A 13026-nucleotide genomic window follows, 5' to 3' on the forward strand; every position below is an offset into this window, starting at 1 on the left:
GAGTGATTGTGTTAGTGAGATACCTGTATTCCCGTACAATATCCATGTTTTCTCTTCTAAATAATAAAATCTCAATCATGAAAGGAGTGATTCTGGATTTTCCAGATTTGCTCATGAAATTTCACTGATTGGACGCTTGGCTATGCTTTTCTGCAAAAAGGTGAAATCTTAAACTAGAATTACAGTAGATAACAAAAATATGCTACTGCATGTACTTCTCCTTCTTGAACAGAGTATATTGAGGGACTGGAAAGTACTGCTCACGTGGTTCCATGGTGTAATGGTTAGCACTCTGGACTCTGAATCCAGCGATCCGAGTTCAAATCTCGGTGGGACCTAGTTTTTTTTGAAAAAAAACATTTGACATAAAAATGTTATGTCGACTTAATGTTAACAGGACGTGTCTTGCTATTTTTACTTGCAAATGGTGGCAGAAGTGACTTGTGTGTTTGGAGACGGTACACATGGTACTTTCATAGTCTTTATTTAAACAGAGAAGGCGTTCCCAGGTTTCTGCAACAGAACTTCAATTTCTCTGCCTTTCATCTCTTAGTGTTCTCTCTGAGCAGCAGGTCAGCAAAGTATTCGGGAAACAGTTGCATAGCATCTAACATTCTGTGCTCATTAATCTTGCTTACTGTCCTAAATCTACGTCCTTGCTTACTGTCCTAAATGTAAGTTGATGACTCTCCCATGACCGCAGAATCCCTTTTTTCGGTGCATGTTTTATCGCCTGGAACTGACAGGGGACCCTCTATCTAATACCTCTTTTTTTTTAGATGTACTCTCTTTGTACCCCTAAAACAGTTCAATCACATTGAGCTGGTTATGTATCAAACTCCCACATAACCTATTTCCTCCTCTTATTTAATGTGAACCAGCAGACCTTGAGACTCGCCACTTCAAGGACTATATGTCTTCTCAGTCTTTCTTTCATATCCATGTATGTTGTTGTTGCTTTTACATGTTTTTCAGATTGACACCAATGGAATGTTATTACACGTTTAATTCACTGAAAAGGAAAACGGACAACTGGTTCAAGAAGTAAGAACCATTTGCTGAGTTTTCCCGCTCGTTACCGCGTGTGTCTTGGTTTTGCACGTGATGTGCATGAAAACATATGTGCCTATATAGTATGGTTATAAAATGTAATATGTTGTTTTGGCAGCATCTCTAGAAACCATCTTAACATAAATCATGTTTCCCTTATATCTCCCATCTGCATTTCTCTTTGAAAGTCTTGATTTATTTTTCACTTTCCGGCAAATCATTACTAAAACACGGAATCTGTATGTTCCTGCAATGGACATAGATCCCTGCCAGCTGCCTTGCCTGTGCCCAGGACGAGAAAAGGTGCTTTGCTTCCCCTCACAATGGGTGGATGCTGCCGCTGTCCTTGAACTGATCAATAAGCTCAAATCCACTGGCTCAGCTGTGGCCCTGGAACAGCTTTTCCTTCAATGCCTTTAAGAGGCTCATCTGATCAACCCCATCTTTTCCGCTGGTTTGTCCCCCATATGAACACGGCAGGCGTTACCTTCATGCTTATAAAGAAACCAACACTGGACCCCGCCATACTGGCCTCTTATAGACTTATCTCCAGCCTTCTTGTAATATCTAACATGGTTCTATGTGAAAATGTCTGCAGGTAAATGTAGTCAGCAAAAAGTCATTTTAATAAAGTTAGTCATTCAATAAAAACTATGCCAGGTCTGAAAATGTTGCCAGTAAATAAGGTCACCAAAACACCTATTTTTAAATACACAAAAGCACAAGGCTGCAACCCTAAATATGAACTCCATTCCTAAACCGTCCCCTAACTCGAATTACACCACTTATCCTACCCTAAATTCTCACAGAACAGGAACCCTTCAGCACACGAATGCACTTTATTTGCATATTAGCGAATGCAAAATAAAGAGCAAATCAACAGTGAACCTGTCTCCAATACAATCACCAGGTCGCCACAAATTACACAGCCCTAGCCCTGACCCAAACCCTTCCTGTAATACTAACCTTACCTTAATTGCAACTCTAACACTTACCCTAATGATTACTTTACCCTAACCACTAGGTTTAACCTAACTGCTATCCTACGCCAACACCACCAGCCCTTTCCATCCTCTGTATCCATTTCTTTAACACTTCCCCAAACCAATACCCAAACCCTTCAGCTGACACAGAATCTCGTCTAACCACTAACCAAACCTGAACATATTTACTCTAACCCTAACCCCTATCCTTCCCCTAACCCTAAACCAGGCAATAACAAGCCCACTAAATACTCTTTTACCTAACAATTACTGTAGCAACACTACCAATTTTGGCTACTTTTCAGCTGCGTTTTTGACTACTTTTTGCTTGGCATCGTTTTCACTGCAGAGGTATTTTCACCACGACATTTTCACAGACTATTTTTGATGGTTATATTTTGTCGGGATACCTGTAACATGATGTGCTGGTTCTGTTGGAGCGCTTGGTGGCAGAAAATATGGCTGACCACCACATCCTGCTTTATTATGACATGACATGCAATTTGCAAATTGGAAGTATGTCAGGATGATGCAAAGTAGGAGTATACTGATGCTGTGAAAAGTCGGCATTTAGAGCTATTTTTAACTGGGCATGAATTGCTTTTTGTAGAGCCAGTTCAACATCCAGATGCATACTGGTCGCTGCACTGATGCCTTGAAAGCATTTCCGGAAACCTTAGTGAAGACACAATTACCACATTTGCTAAGGTAACATTACCAGCTTGAACACTCGTGCACATGTTGTTATTACACCGGTGGTAAAACAAGCAGCATGTTGTCATTGTGCTGGGGCTACAATGAGCAAAACTGTTGTAATGACAAGGTTTATGCTAAGCACCAGCGTAATGACAAAAGATGTGTTGGAATTAGGGCGCTACAAAACCCTTCATGTGCATCTCTTAGCGCCAGGCCTAACGCCGCAATGTTTGTGTTCGTGTTTTGGGTGCTTCCAACGGTGCGGATGTTAACGTTTCAGCACTGCAAACATGCAGCCATATTGTGTAATTTCACTGTCACTACAACCAGACAAATACCTTCCCTGCTCCTGCACTAGAGCAGTGCAAATTGGATGAATCTCCCCCAATGCGTGCCAGCACACACAACCCTCTTCCGACCTGAAGCCATACAATGGGCTGACAGTATTTCCTAAGCATTTGCACACGAATGGTGTTGAGGAGCATCTCATGGTCTTCTCTGTAGCCGGCTTTAGTTTCCAAAATATGACATCTGGATTTCCAGATGCGTACATCATCAACTTTTCCTATAAAAGCAAAGATAATTTAAATGTACAAAACGTCCCCGACCACGAAGGGACTCGAACCCTCAATCTTCTGATTCGAAGTCAGACGCCTTATCCATTAGGCCACGCGGTCCACTGGTTGCAACATCTGTATACTTATATAAATAGCGTCCTCCATCACATTGCATATGCTATCTTGTCTGTCTATGAGGTTAGACCAGAGTCAATCCCCTCATTCTTTATGGAAGTGATATGTTGAACACATATTAAGATGAAGACCCATTTAAATATACAGCCCAGATCTAAAGTACAGGAACCAGTCTCTCACGCGTTTTACTTCTTTCTCTCTGTCTCGCTTCATCCCCGCCTGTCCCCAAATATTGTTCTCTCCTTTTCCGCCTGTATTCTCTCTATCCGTGGACTTCTGAGGCTGTGTCTTAATCGATGCAGCTCTCATGTTCATCTAATTAACTAAATAGATGAAGATGTGTCCTGGTCACCTGCATCACCACAAGCCACAGCGCCTTCCTTATGCACACTTATAAAAAAAAAAAGCAACACCAAAAACAACATACAGCCGCTTCCTAGATCCACAAGCTTATGAAAATGTGGGGGGTTGTGAGCTGGCAGAAGCAGCTTTAACGGAGTGACCATGCTAGGTCACAAGGGTCTGAGAGGAAGAGGAGGAGTAAGGGGAGAAAACATTAGTCAATAGACGGAGTTGAATGCAGACCCTTTAGGCCCAAATGCAACAACTGGCGACAAGCCATAAGTCCCACGCCGCGAGAGACGTCCACTGCACTCTGCAGTTCCTACGCGACTGCAGTCCGCAGTTCCACTTGACACTGACTGCAGTGGCGTCCCATGCCGGCATCCAGACTCCGAGGTCAGGATGGTCTGCGTTCCAACATTACTGTTCCGCTGTGATCCGCAACTCCGCTTGCCACCAGCACTGTGTGGCGTCCCGTGCCCTCATCCAGAGACCTAGGTCAGGAAGTCCACGTACACTATGAGGATGTACTCTGCTCAGCTGTTTCCTTTGACGCAACAGGCCCGGCTGCATTGCCATACCTGTATCCGCCACAGAGGGGTAAGAAAAGATGAGAACATTAAAGGATAAAGGCAACCGGTAAACAGAAGGTGTGGACCAGGAGGTATTTGCATCACCGGGAGGCCTGGAACAGCAGCAAGATGGACGAGCAGCCAGCTGAGCAGCAAGCAAGGCAGAGTTCAAGCGCAAGGGCCACTTTCCTTTGAAAACCCCCACCATTCCCATTGCAGCTCCAATTCGACAAAGGTCCCCGGTGGGCAGAATGGGTGCAAGATTTCACCGATTTCATAGGTGCTGCAGGGTAAGAAAAGTCTCTGGCCATATCTGGCATGATCACAAATGTGTTGGGCAATGAGATGAACGGTAAAATAAAGACCATACCGTAAGAAGAAAGAACACCGTATGACACCCGTGTGGGGGCACTGAACAAGAAATTAATCATCCAGCCCAACAGCGACTACAGAAATTAATACACTGCCGTTTGCGAGCTTTGCTGATGATGAGTCTACTAGGCTGAGGGTGATAGAAGGGTGTACATCGTCTACATTCTGGAAGCAGTTGCTGAAGCAGCCGCTGACCATTGACACAGTCATTGAGCTGGCCAGAGTGCATGAGAGGGTAGATCTGCAGACCACAGCCATTGAAACACAGAAAAAGAAGACAGAGAAAGATGAAACGGTGGCTGCTCTCATGACACCAAGAGGGCCGGTCAACCGGTTCATGGGAGGACCAGTTACCTCGAGGGGGCCTACTCGATATCCATACCAACAAACAGGCAGTCAGCTAGACCACAACGGATATGTTTCAGATGCGGATTCGCATTTCCGCACACCGGAACATGCCCAGCAATTTGTGAGGCATGCTCCAAATGTGGAAGAGAAGGACACTTTCACACCGTGTGCCAAGAAGGCAGACCTTTTCTGACAGCAAGGCCACCACAGACAACCATGTGGAGACCATCAATGAGGGCTTCCCAACAAACAACATGGAGGATACCACGGCCATACTCGCAGATGCCACAAAGAGTGATCAGAGCGATGGAACCGGTTCTGAAATTTGAGGTGGCGACATACAAAGAAATACCACACTAGTACGTGGATTATGCTGATCCATACGAGAATGAATTTAAAAGCCACTGAGATAATGTGGAAATGCTACAGGAGTTTTATATAGACTACACAGACGAATATTTTAATCTAATGCAAGGGGACCAGGAAGCCGAGGAAGGCCCAAGGGTGATGATTGACATGGGGCCTGCTACACATTGCTTCCTCATGGACATTGGAGCAACAGTGAGCATCATGGGAGAACACAAATTTCTCAAAATGGGTGCTAGGAAGATACTGCAAAAGAGAAAGATCCAGGCTCAATAGCCATCCGTGTGGGTTGCACACCTCAGTAACTACACATCCATTCGTCAATTTCAACTGACACTCGCACAACGAGGACGCTCGGCCAACGCCACGATACACGTGATAAGAAGCCCTATAGATGGGTGGTCCCTGCTCAGTTACAAAACGGTGAAATCAATAGGACTCATGTATATAAACTGCCAAGATACAGAAGTGGTAAGGTGCGGTATGGGGCCCCGACAGCTAACGCACAGTGTGGCAAGATTATCACACAGACCCATTTCTAAAGAACAAGTGCGATAAACAAATACCGACCCTCTTCAAGGGACTGGGAAAATAGAAATGGAGCGTCAACTAGCTCCACATCGATGAAAAGGTGCGCCCAGTACCCCAACAGCCCCGGAGGGTTTGGTTTCATTTGCAACAGGCAGTGTCTCAGGAGGTTCAACAGCTGTAGCAAAATGAAATCATTAAGAAGGCGGTAGGGCCCACACCATGGATTTCACCCCTAGTGGTGGTTCCCAAGGAAGGAAGGCGCATCAGGATATGCTTCGACATGAGCGTAGCCAACACAGCCATCCAAGGAGAACGCCGCCGCAGACCAAAAATAGAGATATGATCGTGCAGCTTAACAGAGCCACAACAGTTTACAAGCTTGATCTATCTCAAGGATATCACCAGCTGGGACTGCATCCCTCATCCCATGTGATCATCACATATGCGACACATAGTGGCCTTTTTAGATATATATGCCTTAATTTCGGCATCTCTTCGGCAGCAGAGATGTTTCAGGAAGCCATCAGGTAAGTACTGTTATCGATAAAGTCCGATTTTAATTACAGCGATGACATTTTGGTATACAAAACCTCACAGAATGAACACGATCAGGCACTTATGGTATGTGAAGCATTGCAAACGCCAGGCCTCACTCTAAATTTTGACAAATGCAACATAAAGAAAAAGAAGCTGCGATTCTATGGACACGCCTTTTCAGACGAGGGAACGAAGCCAGGCCCAGACAAGGTACGCACCATAACTGACCTAGTGGCACCCACAACGGTATCAGAGGTGAGGTCGACCCGTGGGTCCTTTTCAAGGCTATGTAGTATGGTCCAAAGCCCCCTATGGGGTCCTTAGTGGTATACTGCGATTGGTCCTGTGATTACAGCTGGGCTCTTGAGGGGCCCTAATTATTCGTTGTGCGCGGCGTTATTGCGTCCTGCTCTGTGTCGGCTGCCCTCATTTGGGACATAAGAGTCCACAATGTACCTATACAATAAGAAAACTTTTTCCAAAAAAGTCAACACAATAAGACAAAATAAAACAAAAACCTTTTGCACCGAGCCCAAAACATGAGAAAACTGCGTAGAAAATCTATTTCTTTTTTCAAAAACAAATGCGAGGTATCCTGGGGGGCAGGATGACAGTTTTGAAAGCTGGTTGCGATTGGGGTCATTTACCCTTGGGCTGTCGATCCTCCCCCTCCTCTGAGCCTAGGAGGCTTAATAGCTATTAGGCATTACTTTGGCCCATTAGATGCATCTTTCATCCCAATTCAGAGGATATTTAGTTTAACAAATAGATGCTAGTCCTTAGAGTTGTGAACCATCTAAAGGCTGGGCTGAGCAATAAAGTGTTTGTCTACGTCATAGGGATATATTGATTGTGTGTGGGCAGGCTTGTGTCCTCTGCCAGTGTATGTTTCCTTCTGTTGTAACATTAATGAGTGTTTGCTGGTAGATGGTCTGCTCTACAAGATGAGAACGTTTACAAGATCTTGCTGAAGGCCCCCTTTCCAATTGGTGCCCCAGACTAAATGTCAGTTTAGTGCTGCCTTATGCCTGCAACCTCCTCAATGTGCGAGTGCTTAAGCAATCCCAAGCAAAGGGCTGGGGCCACCCCTGCTCGCATCCATATGGGTGCACTTCACAGCACTTACAACTCTTTGAGAAGAAGTGCTGGATCATTTATCAAAATGCAGCACTTTATAAAGGATGGCAACCAAAACAACAATCTCTTGGCTAAGAAGCAAGTGTCCAGTCCTTTGGGCCACCTGGGCTGGTTAAGATTCCTTTCATATACTTTCTATGCTACTCTTCCATCACAGCCACCCCTCCTCTGATTGCCCGAGAAAGGCAAGCGTTGCTATGACAAAGTGTCAGAAGAGGCCACTGAGCACAGCCCCTGAGCAAGTTAGGCTGAGAGCTAAATTGGCTCACAGCCTGCCAACCAACTTAGTCAGGAAAGTGAAATGTTTGCCCAGGGCATTCATATTTCACGCCGAACTTTAATTGAACCCGAGGTTTGTGTCTCCCATAACCCATAGCACTTCTTTTATGGCAATGCGTGGAGTGTCTCCCTTACTCCTTCCCTTCATCTCCCAATTCCAAGATCCCTGTTGCACATGGGATACAATGTATCTATTTGAGAGGGAGAGCAAAAGAGAGGGAGAGACACGGTTTGACAGTAGCAAAGTGAGAAAGTGAAATGGAAGCTCTCTGCAGACGCCAGTGGTAGGAGCACAGGAAGGACTCACATTTCTTTTGCCTTGTTTGGCATTTTTCATGTGCTGGTATAATTTATTTATTAAACATCAATATAGTACCTTCATCCAAGGCGTTGCACGTATTACAAAAAGTACAAAAATAAGGTAAACCACAACCAAGGCATGAAACGAGAGACGTCTAATGCTTTCTTTAGCCCTTCATGTCTTTTTCAGCCTTGCTCTGCCATGTGATGTTCTGCTAAATGTGGATTCCAGATTTTGTGCGGTCCTCACCCACCTGGACCATGGACTTTGACTGCTCTCTGCACTACATGCTCAAATTCTACTTTTCATACAAAACAGGCACACCAGCAAAGCCGCCCATGCATGTCATTTGAACACCCCTCCCAACCAATATCAAACATCAGAACACTGCACCTCTGCAACCAACTTACATACCACAACCCATGGCAGAACATCCCTTGGCACCACAGGCATATAAAGCACCCCTTCATGCAAAAACACCTTCATGCTTTTGGCACAGAACACCTGGCAACCGATCCACACATAGAGTGCAGGATACTTCCAGTGTGCATGCGTCAACACAAAAGCAAAGCCATCTTGCATTTCCCTCTTCTCCTCACTAATGTAACCCATCCCTCTCTCTAAGATCCTGCGGAGCCCCTGGAGACCATGCAAATGGCGCTGGATCGGGTATAAAACCCAGTAACATACCATAACCTTGATTTATGGGATCTGGGTCATCTGCCCCCGCAGTAAAACTGCTCGGGCCCCCGTTTTGTCTGTTCATTGACAACGGGGGCCCAGCCCATTTTTGTCCACCTCCTCCATTGTTAAGTATGCAGGGGACACCCCCGCAATCCCTGAGGCTACAGATACCTAACATGGGGAGCAGGGGACACCTCCAAACCCTGCTCCTCATGTTCCGGTATTTTGGCACCCAAATTGTTGGAAAAAATTCGAACTAATGGTAGTGACCGAATTGGGTCAACTCTACCATGCGATCAATATTTTCGGAACAATTTGGGTAATACCTCTTTAAGTGCATTGTGGGATTTATAGTGAACTAGCAGTGACATACGCTCACCTTCCCACCCCAGCACGAAAGGCTTAAATATGTATTCCTCCATTCGTATCCGTAGGGGAACGCGATTGTTTATACCATTTACCTAAACTGGCTTATTTTCTTGCCTTATACGTTGATCAATAGCTGATCTTCCTTTCAAATGCAGCAGTTTAATTGTTTTGCACTTTAGTTCAGGTTTTTTTCTTTCCATTGAAAATATTGTTTCGACTACCCACGAATTTCTAAGTTTATTATTCCTGCATTTGTTGCCAGTTACAAACCCAGAGTTGTCTATATTTGTCCTGTTTTTGTTATAGGGTTCAGTGTTATACTATACAGTCTGCAGGTGGCGCTACTGAGTCCTTGAAAACAGCTTCTTTTATATTAGTCCTCCTATTTAGTCCAACCCATGCAAACCCAATCTCTTTATTATACGCTAATTAGGAATAGGTTAGCGCCAACAGCGTAGATAAGAGAATGGCGAGTTGTGCATGGCTACCAGAAGCGCTGCTAGTAAGGGTCCCTGCCCTCCTGCCCCTGCAAGTGGGACGTTGAGTGATTGTCTTAGTGAGATACCTGTATTCCCGTACAATATCCATGTTTTCTCTTCTAAATAATAAAATCTCAATCATGAAAGGAGTCATTCTGGATTTTCCAGATTTGCTCATGAAATTTCACTGATTGGACGCTTGGCTATGCTTTTCTGCAAAAAGGTGAAATCTTAAACTAGAATTACAGTAGATAACAAAAATATGCTACTGCATGTACTTCTCCTTCTTGAACAGAGTATATTGAGGGACTGGAAAGTACTGCTCACGTGGTTCCATGGTGTAATGGTTAGCACTCTGGACTCTGAATCCAGCGATCCGAGTTCAAATCTCGGTGGGACCTAGTTTTTTTTGAAAAAAAACATTTGACATAAAAATGTTATGTCGACTTAATGTTAACAGGACGTGTCTTGCTATTTTTACTTGCAAATGGTGGCAGAAGTGACTTGTGTGTTTGGAGACGGTACACATGGTACTTTCATAGTCTTTATTTAAACAGAGAAGGCGTTCCCAGGTTTCTGCAACAGAACTTCAATTTCTCTGCCTTTCATCTCTTAGTGTTCTCTCTGAGCAGCAGGTCAGCAAAGTATTCGGGAAACAGTTGCATAGCATCTAACATTCTGTGCTCATTAATCTTGCTTACTGTCCTAAATCTACGTCCTTGCTTACTGTCCTAAATGTAAGTTGATGACTCTCCCATGACCGCAGAATCCCTTTTTTCGGTGCATGTTTTATCGCCTGGAACTGACAGGGGACCCTCTATCTAATACCTCTTTTTTTTTTAGATGTACTCTCTTTGTACCCCTAAAACAGTTCAATCACATTGAGCTGGTTATGTATCAAACTCCCACATAACCTATTTCCTCCTCTTATTTAATGTGAACCAGCAGACCTTGAGACTCGCCACTTCAAGGACTATATGTCTTCTCAGTCTTTCTTTCATATCCATGTATGTTGTTGTTGCTTTTACATGTTTTTCAGATTGACACCAATGGAATGTTATTACACGTTTAATTCACTGAAAAGGAAAACGGACAACTGGTTCAAGAAGTAAGAACCATTTGCTGAGTTTTCCCGCTCGTTACCGCGTGTGTCTTGGTTTTGCACGTGATGTGCATGAAAACATATGTGCCTATATAGTATGGTTATAAAATGTAATATGTTGTTTTGGCAGCATCTCTAGAAACCATCTTAACATAAATCATGTTTCCCTTATATCTCCCATCTGCATTTCTCTTTGAAAGTCTTGATTTATTTTTCACTTTCCGGCAAATCATTACTAAAACACGGAATCTGTATGTTCCTGCAATGGACATAGATCCCTGCCAGCTGCCTTGCCTGTGCCCAGGACGAGAAAAGGTGCTTTGCTTCCCCTCACAATGGGTGGATGCTGCCGCTGTCCTTGAACTGATCAATAAGCTCAAATCCACTGGCTCAGCTGTGGCCCTGGAACAGCTTTTCCTTCAATGCCTTTAAGAGGCTCATCTGATCAACCCCATCTTTTCCGCTGGTTTGTCCCCCATATGAACACGGCAGGCGTTACCTTCATGCTTATAAAGAAACCAACACTGGACCCCGCCATACTGGCCTCTTATAGACTTATCTCCAGCCTTCTTGTAATATCTAACATGGTTCTATGTGAAAATGTCTGCAGGTAAATGTAGTCAGCAAAAAGTCATTTTAATAAAGTTAGTCATTCAATAAAAACTATGCCAGGTCTGAAAATGTTGCCAGTAAATAAGGTCACCAAAACACCTATTTTTAAATACACAAAAGCACAAGGCTGCAACCCTAAATATGAACTCCATTCCTAAACCGTCCCCTAACTCGAATTACACCACTTATCCTACCCTAAATTCTCACAGAACAGGAACCCTTCAGCACACGAATGCACTTTATTTGCATATTAGCGAATGCAAAATAAAGAGCAAATCAACAGTGAACCTGTCTCCAATACAATCACCAGGTCGCCACAAATTACACAGCCCTAGCCCTGACCCAAACCCTTCCTGTAATACTAACCTTACCTTAATTGCAACTCTAACACTTACCCTAATGATTACTTTACCCTAACCACTAGGTTTAACCTAACTGCTATCCTACGCCAACACCACCAGCCCTTTCCATCCTCTGTATCCATTTCTTTAACACTTCCCCAAACCAATACCCAAACCCTTCAGCTGACACAGAATCTCGTCTAACCACTAACCAAACCTGAACATATTTACTCTAACCCTAACCCCTATCCTTCCCCTAACCCTAAACCAGGCAATAACAAGCCCACTAAATACTCTTTTACCTAACAATTACTGTAGCAACACTACCAATTTTGGCTACTTTTCAGCTGCGTTTTTGACTACTTTTTGCTTGGCATCGTTTTCACTGCAGAGGTATTTTCACCACGACATTTTCACAGACTATTTTTGATGGTTATATTTTGTCGGGATACCTGTAACATGATGTGCTGGTTCTGTTGGAGCGCTTGGTGGCAGAAAATATGGCTGACCACCACATCCTGCTTTATTATGACATGACATGCAATTTGCAAATTGGAAGTATGTCAGGATGATGCAAAGTAGGAGTATACTGATGCTGTGAAAAGTCGGCATTTAGAGCTATTTTTAACTGGGCATGAATTGCTTTTTGTAGAGCCAGTTCAACATCCAGATGCATACTGGTCGCTGCACTGATGCCTTGAAAGCATTTCCGGAAACCTTAGTGAAGACACAATTACCACATTTGCTAAGGTAACATTACCAGCTTGAACACTCGTGCACATGTTGTTATTACACCGGTGGTAAAACAAGCAGCATGTTGTCATTGTGCTGGGGCTACAATGAGCAAAACTGTTGTAATGACAAGGTTTATGCTAAGCACCAGCGTAATGACAAAAGATGTGTTGGAATTAGGGCGCTACAAAACCCTTCATGTGCATCTCTTAGCGCCAGGCCTAACGCCGCAATGTTTGTGTTCGTGTTTTGGGTGCTTCCAACGGTGCGGATGTTAACGTTTCAGCACTGCAAACATGCAGCCATATTGTGTAATTTCACTGTCACTACAACCAGACAAATACCTTCCCTGCTCCTGCACTAGAGCAGTGCAAATTGGATGAATCTCCCCCAATGCGTGCCAGCACACACAACCCTCTTCCGACCTGAAGCCATACAATGGGCTGACAGTATTTCCTAAGCATTTGCACACGAATGGTGTTGAGGAGCATCTCATGGTCT

General features: G+C 44.1%; 3 non-coding genes across 3 annotated transcripts; 2 read left to right on the plus strand and 1 right to left on the minus strand.

The window, feature by feature from the left end:
• Positions 1 to 266: 266 nt before the first annotated feature.
• TRNAQ-CUG (transfer RNA glutamine (anticodon CUG)) lies at positions 267 to 338 on the plus strand. The gene has a single exon. It is a non-coding gene; the product is annotated as a tRNA-Gln (tRNA).
• A 2995-nt stretch (positions 339 to 3333) lies between these two features.
• TRNAR-UCG (transfer RNA arginine (anticodon UCG)) lies at positions 3334 to 3406 on the minus strand. Its single transcript has one exon. It is a non-coding gene; the product is annotated as a tRNA-Arg (tRNA).
• Positions 3407 to 10067: 6661 nt separating this feature from the next.
• Positions 10068 to 10139, plus strand: TRNAQ-CUG (transfer RNA glutamine (anticodon CUG)). The gene has a single exon. It is a non-coding gene; the product is annotated as a tRNA-Gln (tRNA).
• Positions 10140 to 13026: the final 2887 nt, after the last annotated feature.

Source organism: Ambystoma mexicanum, assembly GCF_040938575.1.
Source record: "Ambystoma mexicanum isolate Mex_15411 chromosome 12 unlocalized genomic scaffold, UKY_AmexF1_1 Mex_chr12_unloc.2, whole genome shotgun sequence".
Classification (NCBI taxonomy): domain Eukaryota; kingdom Metazoa; phylum Chordata; class Amphibia; order Caudata; family Ambystomatidae; genus Ambystoma; species Ambystoma mexicanum.